Genomic DNA, 8,609 nt, shown 5'->3' with positions numbered 1-8,609 from the left:
GATGTGATACAGCCTGGATTCAAATCAAATCAAATCAAATTTATTTTTATATAGCCCTTCGTACATCAGCTGATATTCTCAAAGTGCTGTACAGAAACCCAGCCTAAAACCCCAAACAGCAAGGAAAGCATGTGAAAGAAGCACGGTGACTAGGAAAAACTCCCTAGGAAAAACTCCCTAGAAAGGCCAAAAACCTAGGAAGAAACCTAGAGAGGAACCAGGCTATGAGGGGTGGCCAGTCCTCTTCTGGCTGTGCAGGGTGGATATTATAACAGAACATGGTCAAAATGTTAAAATGTTAAAATGTTCATAAATGACCAGCATGGTCAAATAATAATAATCATAGTAGTTGTCGAGGGTGCAACAAGCACGTCCGGTGAACAGGTCAGGGTTCCATAGCCGCAGGCAGAACAGTTGAAACTGGAGCAGCAGCACGGCCAGGTGGACTGGGGACAGCAAGGAGTCATCATACCAGGTAGTCCTGAGGCATGGTCCTAGGGCTCAGGTCCTCCGAGAGAAAGACAGAAAGAGAGAATTAGAGAGAGCATATTTAAATACACACAGGACACCGGATAAGACAAGAGAAATACTCCAGATGTAACAGACTGACCCTAGCCCCCGACACATAAACTACTGCAGCATAAATACTGGAGGCTGAGACAGGAGGGATCAGAAGACACTGTGGCCCCATCCGATGATACCCCGGACAGGGCCAAACAGGCAGGATATAACCCCACCCACTTTGCCAAAGCACAGCCCCCACACCACTAGAGGGATGTCTCCAACCACCAACTTACCGTCCTAAGACAAGGCCGAGTATAGCCCACAACGATCTCCGCCATGGCACAACCCAAGGGGGGGCGCCAACCCAGACAGGAAGACCACGTCAGTGACTCAACCCACTCAAGTGACGCACCCCTCCCATGGACGGCATGGAAGAACACCAGTAGGCCAGTGACTCATCCTCTGTAAAAGGGTTAGAGGCAGAGAATCCCAGTGGAAAGAGGGGAACCGGCAAGGCAGAGACAGCAAGGGCGGTTCGTTGCTCCAGCCTTTCCGTTCACCTTCACACTCCTGGGCCAGACTATACTTAATCATAGGACCTACTGAAGAGATAAGTCTTCAGTAAAGACTTAAAGGTTGAGACTGAGTCTGCGTCTCTCACATTGGTAGGCAGACCATTCCATAAAAATGGAGCTCTATAGGAGAAAGCCCTACCTCCAGCCGTTTGCTTAGAAATTCTAGGGACAATTAGGAGGCCTGCGTCTTGTGACCGTAGCGTACGTGTAGGTATGTACGGCAGGACCAAATCGGAAAGATAGGTAGGAGCAAGCCCATGTAATGCTTTGTAGGTTAGCAGTAAAACCTTGAAATCAGCCCTTGCCTTAACAGGAAGCCAGTGTAGGGAGGCTAACACTGGAGTAATATGATCAAATTTTTTGGTTCTAGTCAGGATTCTAGCAGCCGTATTTAGCACTAACTGAAGTTTATTTAGTGCTTTATCCGGGTAGCCGGAAAGTAGAGCATTGCAGTAGTCCAGCCTAGAAGTAACAAAAGCATGGATTAATTTTTCTGTGTCATTTTTGGACAGAAAATGTCTGATTTTTGCAATGTTACGTAGATGGAAAAAAAGCTGTCCTTGAAACAGTCTTGATATGTTCTTCAAAAGAGAGATCAGGGTCCAGAGTAACGCCGAGGTCCTTCACAGTTTTATTTGAGACGACTGTACAACCATCCAGATTAATTGTCAGATTCAACAGAAGATCTCTTTGTTTCTTGGGACCTAGAACAAGCATCTCTGTTTTGTCCGAGTTTAAAAGTAGAAAGTTTGCAGCCATCCACTTCTTTATGTCTGAAACACAGGCTTCTAGCGAGGGCAATTTTGGGGCTTCACCATGTTTCATTGAAATGTACAGCTGTGTGTCGTCCGCATAGCAGTGAAATTTAACATTATGTTTTCGAATGACATCCCCAAGAGGTAAAATATATAGTGAAAACAATAGCGGTCCTAAAACGGAACCTTGAGGAACACCGAAATTTACAATTGATTTGTCAGAGGACAAACCATTCACAGAGACAAACTGATATCTTTCCGACAGATAAGATCTAAACCAGGCCAGAACTTGTCCATGTAGACCAATTTGGGTTTCCAATCTCTCCAAAAGAATGTGGTGATCGATGGTATCAAAAGCGGCACTAAGATCTAGGAGCACGAGGACAGATGCAGAGCCTCGGTCTGACGTCATTAAAAGGTCATTTACCACCTTCACAAGTGCAGTCTCAGTGCTATGATGGGGTCTAAAACCAGACTGAAGCGTTTCGTATACATTGTTTGTCTTCAGGAAGGCAGTCAGTTGCTGTGCAACAGCTTTTTCTAAAATTTTGGAGAGGAATGGAAGATTCGATATAGGCCGATAGTTTTTTATAATTTCTGGATCAAGATTCGGCTTTTTCAAGAGAGGCTTTATTACTGCCACTTTTAGTGAGCTTGGTACACATCCGGTGGATAGAGAGCCGTTTATTATGTTCAACATAGGAGGGCCAAGCACAGGAAGCAGCTCTTTCAGTAGTTTAGTTGGAATAGGGTCCAGTATGCAGCTTGAGGGTTTGGAGGCCATGATTATTTTCATCATTGCGTCAAGAGATATAGTACTAAAACACTTTAGTATCTCCCTTGATCCTAGGTCCTGGCAGAGTTGTGCAGACTCAGGACAATGGAGCTTTGGAGGAATACCCAGATTTAAAGAGGAGTCTGTAATTTGCTTTCTAATGATCATGATCTTTTCCTCAAAGAAGTTCATAAATTTATTACTGCTGAAGTGAAAGCCATCCTCCATTTGCGAAGGCTGCTTTTTAGTTAGCTTTGCGACAGTATCAAAAAGAAATTTCGGATTGTTCTTATTTTCCTCAATTAAGTTGGAAAAATAGGATGATCGAGCAGCAGTAAGGGCTCTTCGATACTGCACGGTACTGTCTTTCCAAGCTAGTCGGAAGACTTCCAGTTTGGTGTGGCGCCATTTCCGTTCCAATTTTCTGGAAGCTTGCTTCAGAGCTCGTGTATTTTCTGTATACCAGGGAGCTAGTTTCTTATGACAGATGTTTTTAGTTTTTAGGGGTGCAACTGCATCTAGGGTATTTCGCAAGGTTAAATTGAGTTCCTCGGTTAGGTGGTTAACTGATTTTTGTCCTCTGACGTCCTTGGGTAGGCAGAGGCAGTCTGGAAGGGCATCAAGGAATCTTTGGGTTGTCTGAGAATTTATAGCACGACTTTTAATGCTCCTTGGTTGGGGTCTGAGCAGATTATTTGTTGCAATTGCAAACGTAATAAAATGGTGGTCCGATAGTCCAGGATTATGAGGAAAAACATTTAGATCCACAACATTTATTCCATGGGACAAAACTAGGTCCAGAGTATGACTGTGGCAGTGAGTAGGTCCAGAGACATGTTGGACAAAACCCACTGAGTCGATGATGGCTCCGAAAGCCTTTTGGAGTGGGTCTGTGGACTTTTCCATGTGAATGTTAAAGTCACCAAAAATTAGAATATTATCTGCTATGACTACAAGATCCGATAGGAATTCAGGGAACTCAGTGAGGAACACTGCATATGGCCCAGGAGGCCTATAAACAGTAGCTATAAAAAGTGAGTGAGTAGGCTGCATAGATTTCATGACTAGAAGCTCAAAAGACGAAAACGTCATTGTTGTTTTTTTTTTGTAAATTGAAATTTGCTATCGTAAATGTTAGCAACACCTCCGCCTTTGCCGGATGCACGGGGGGTATGGTCACTAATGTAACCTGGGGGTGAGGCCTCATTTAACACAGTAAATTCATCAGGCTTAAGCCATGTTTCAGTCAGGCCAATCACATCAAGATTATTATCAGTGATTAGTTCATTGACTATAACTGCCTTGGAAGTGAGGGATCTAACATTAAGTAACCCAATTTTGAGATGTGAGGTATCACAATCTCTTTCAATAATGGCAGGAATGGAGGAGGTCTTTATACTAGTGAGATTGCTAAAGCGAACACCGCCATTTTTAATTCAAACCAGGGACTGTAGTGACGCCTCTTGCACTGAGATGCGGTGCCTTAGACCGCTGCGCCACTCGGGAGCCCCACAGTACAATACGTGCTCTGATGTAAATTTCTCTTGTAGGCCATTTAGATCTGAATAATGATCATATTCGACATGTGGAGACAGTATTGTCAGGCACCAAGACTTTTTGAGAGTTAATTTAATCATGAATAATTGCATGAATGACTGTTTATTCTGTTCTAACCTAAAAATAGGCTGATTGCTCTTTTCTCAAGATCTTTAGGCTACCTTGGCACCTACTTTCTGTCTTGGAAAAAGGATACATGAATAAATAAAATACAGAGACATATCTATTGTAGCGTGACAAACTTTGGGCTCTGGATTTAGGAATAAATGGTCAGATTTCTCACCTTGAGGCACAGCCCAGCACATTGTAAACAGAAAAGGCAGAAGAAAGAGTCTCTCCATCTATAGAAAGAAAATGTAATCCAATCGAAACACATTATTTATTTTTTTATAGAAAATTGCATTACATTACAAATACACTGAGTACACTAAACATTAGGAACACCTTTCGAATATTGAGATGCTGGCCCATGTTGACTCCAATGCTTCCCACAGTTGTGTCAAGTTGGCTGGATGTCTTTTGTGTGGTGGACCATTCTTGATAAACACGGAAAACTGTTGAGCAGTTCTTGACACAAACCAGTTTCCGCCACCTACTTCCATACCCTGTTCAAAGGCACTTAAATATTTCATTCACCCTCTGAATGGTACACATGCACAATCCATGTCCCAATTGTCTCAAAGCTGAAAAATCCTTCTTTAACCTGTCTGCCTCCCCTCATCTACACTGATTGAAATGGATTTAACAAGTGACATCAATAAGGGATCATAGCTTTCACCTGGATTCACCTGGTCAGTCTTTGTCATGGAAAGAGCAGGTGTTCTTAACGTTTTGTATACTCAGTGTATGCACACATATACAGTACCAGTCAAAACGTTTGGACAGACCTATTCATTCAAGAGTTTCTTTATTTTTAGTATTTTCTACATTGTAGAATAATAGTGAAGACATCAACACTATGAAATAACATATGGAATCATGTAGTAACCAAAAAAAAATATATATATTAAAATAGATTTTAGATTTTAGATTCTTCAAAGTAGACACCCTTTGCTTTTGATGACTGCCTTGCACACACTTGGCATTCTCTCAACCAGCTTCACCTGGAATGTCTTGTCATCTGATGCAGCACTCCATCATTCTCCTTGGTCAAATAGCCCTTACAAAACCTGGAGGTGTGTTGGGTCATTGCCCTGTTGAAAAACAAATGACAGTTCCACTAAGCGCAAAACAGATGGGATGGTGAATCGCTGCAGAATGCTGTGGTAGCCATGCTGGTTAAGTGTGCCTTGAATTCTAAATAATTCACCAACAGTGTCAAAAGCAAAGTACCATCACACCTCCTCCATGCTTCATGGTGGGAACCAGACATGCAGAGATCATCCGTTCACCTACTCTGCATCTCACAAAGACACAGCGGTTAGAACCAAAACTCTCAAATTTGGACTCATCAGACCAAAGGACAGCTTTCCACCGGTCTAATGTCCATTGCTCGTGTTTCTCAGCCCAAGCAAGTCTCTTCTTCTTATTGATGTCCTTTGGTAGTGGTTTCTTTGCAGCAATTCCACGACGAAAGCCTGATTCACGCAGTCTCCTCTGAAGAGTTGATGTTGAGATGTGTCTGTTACTTGAACTCTGTGAAGCATTTATTTGTGCTGCAATTTCTGAGGCTGGTAACTCTAATGAACTTATCCTCTGCAGCAGAGGTTACTCTGGGTCTTCCTTTCCTGTGGCGGTCCTCATGAGAGACAATTTCATCATAGCACTTAATTGTTTTTGCGTCTGCACTTGAAAAAAACGACTGCATTGACTGACATTCATGTGTTAAAGTAATGATGGACTGTCATTTCTCTTTGCTTATTTGAGCTGTTCTTGCCCTAATATGGACATGGTCTTTTACCAAATAGGGCTATCTTCTGTATAACCCCCCCCCCGCCTTGTCACAACACAACTGATAGGCTCAAACGCATTAAGAAGAAAATAAATTCTACAAATTAACTTTTAACAAGGCACACCTGTTAAATGAAATGCACTCCAGGTGACTACCTCATGAAGCTGGTTGAGAGAATGCCAAGAGTGTGCAAAACTGTCTTCAAGCAAAGGGTGGCTACTTTGAAGAATCTCAAATATAACAGATATTTTGATTTGTTTTACACTTTTTTGGTTACTACATGATTCCATATGTGTTATTTCATAGTTTTTATGTCTTCACTATTATTCTACAATATAGAAAATAGTACAAATAAAGAAAAACCCTGTAGTGAGTAGGTGTGTCCAAACTTTTGACTGGTACTGTACATTACACATTTTAGTGGTTAGAATAATAATATGTTAATGTTATAATAATGTTATCAGCTTAATGTTATGATAATGTTGCCTACCTTGCCGGTTTTGTAAAAAAACTGATTTATCTTAGGGGATTTCTTCTCCTGTTGTTTAAATGCTCATCTTCTGTCATTGTGAAATAGGTTAGTTATGTACAAAAAAAAGGGTGATTTGAGTAAAAATCATGGTCAATATATTGTTTTCTGACCGCATGACCATTAGTCATGCGACAGTAGGAGTTGTGAAAGTGTTAATACAGCTTTCTGATGTGTCTGCAATTGTATGGTGGTATGTTTCGGGCTTTCAGTTCCTCTTTTCAATCAGCTGACTATTTTTCTATCAAATTCATCGAGTCAATTTCCCTTGACTTTAGGTTCAAAACCTGATGGATCAGCTTTTTGACCAAAGAATAAAACAGAGAAGAGTAAAGTATTTATATCTTAGTGGATTCTATTATATTCTATATAAACACATACAAAACAACACATTAGCTAGGTTTCCATCCAATTGGCGACAGATTTTCATGCGAATATTCTAAAATCTATTAAACAATGGCTTGTTGCTGATAAAATGCTGTGCGCCCTTACAAAAATGTACCATGGTAGTAAAATGAAAGAAATACCATGGTACTATCATGTTTTTCTGGTCACTACCATGGTAGGGAAATACTATGGTATTGCAACAGTACCATGACTTGGCTACTCTTATACAATTCTTAATAGCCAACATACTAAAAAACGACTTGTAAAAAGGTATAAATTGTCATTTTATCTCATAGATACATTTCCCTCATGTAATTCTCAACATATCCCTAAAAACACCAAGTTACTATGCTTCTCTTTGGGTGTGTTCCTAAATTCAATCTGGAGAGCCAGAGTGTGCTCTGTGCATTAGGAAATTCAGAGAGTTATCAGATTGTCCGTTCCTACATTTTTTGCTGACGTTTACTGACACTGGCCATATTCAAGGGGTGTTGAGTGTTGGTAAATTAATCAGTTATCCTGAGGGAATTTACAAACGCACCCTTACTAGGCAGGTTAGCTCAAGAGTGAGAGTGCTTGAAGCAACCACTAGAGCGAGTGGCTCCCTCTGCAGGTCTGAATCAAGGGCAACACCCTTGACTTTAAATACTGTAAATGACTACACAATGCCAAACATTTGGCTACCATATACACTACATGACCAAAAGTATGGTCGTCGAACATATCATTTCAAAATCATGGGCATTAACGTGGAGTTGGTCCCCCTTTTGCTTCTATAACAGCCTTCACTCTTCTGGGAAGGCTTTCCGCTAGATGGTGGAACATTGCTGAAGGGGACTTGCTTCCATTCAGCCTCAAGAACATTAGTGAGGTCGGGTGCTGATGTTGGGCGATTAGGCCTGGTTCGCAGTCTGCGTTTCAATTCATTCCAAAGGTGTTAGATGGGGTTGAGGTCAGGACTGTGTGCAGGCCAGTCAAGTTCTTCCACACCAATCTCGACAAACCATTTCTATATGGACCTCGCTTTGTGCATCCGTCGGAGTGCTAGATGGTGAAGCGTGATTCATCACTCCAGAGAACACGTTTTCACTGCTCCGGAGTCCAATGGCGGCAAGCTTCACACCACTCCAGCCGAAGCTTGGCATTGCGCTTGGTGATCTCAGACTAGTGTGCAGCTGCTCGGCCATGGAAATCCAAATCTTGTGCTGACTTTGCTTCCAGAGGCAGTTTGGAACTCTGCAGTGAGTGTTGCAATCGAGGACAGACCATTTTTACACGCTTCAGCACTCAGCGGTCCCATTCTGTGAGCTTGTGTGGCTTACCACTTCAGGGCTGAGCCGTTGTTACTCATAGACATTTCCACTTCACAATAACAGCAGTTACAGTTGACCAGGGAAGCTCTGAAGAAATTTGACGAACTGACTTGTTGGAAAGGTGGCATCCGATGACGGTGCCATGTTGAAGGTCACTGAACTCTTCAGTAAGGCCATTCTACTGCCAATGTTTGTCTATGGAGATTGCATGGCTGTGTGCTCGATTTTATACACCTGTCAGCAACGAGTGTGGCTGAAATAGCCAAATCCACTCATTTGAAGGGGTGTCCACCTATTTTTGGTGATGTAGTGAATCTTACAAT

At 41.9% G+C, this 8,609-nt stretch overlaps 1 long non-coding RNA gene across 1 annotated transcript; it reads right to left on the bottom strand.

Annotated features, from left to right (window-relative positions):
* Window positions 1–390: 390 nt before the first annotated feature.
* Window positions 391–6,753, bottom strand: LOC106605283 (uncharacterized). Its single transcript, XR_001328818.2, has 3 exons — window positions 6,548–6,753; window positions 4,450–4,507; window positions 391–508 (listed from the first exon to the last, which is right to left on the bottom strand). It is a non-coding gene; the product is annotated as an uncharacterized lncRNA (long non-coding RNA).
* Window positions 6,754–8,609: the final 1,856 nt, after the last annotated feature.

Source organism: Salmo salar, chromosome ssa01 (genome assembly GCF_905237065.1).
Source record: "Salmo salar chromosome ssa01, Ssal_v3.1, whole genome shotgun sequence".
NCBI classification, from domain to species: domain Eukaryota; kingdom Metazoa; phylum Chordata; class Actinopteri; order Salmoniformes; family Salmonidae; genus Salmo; species Salmo salar.
This window is presented reverse-complemented; position numbering and strand designations above follow the sequence as displayed.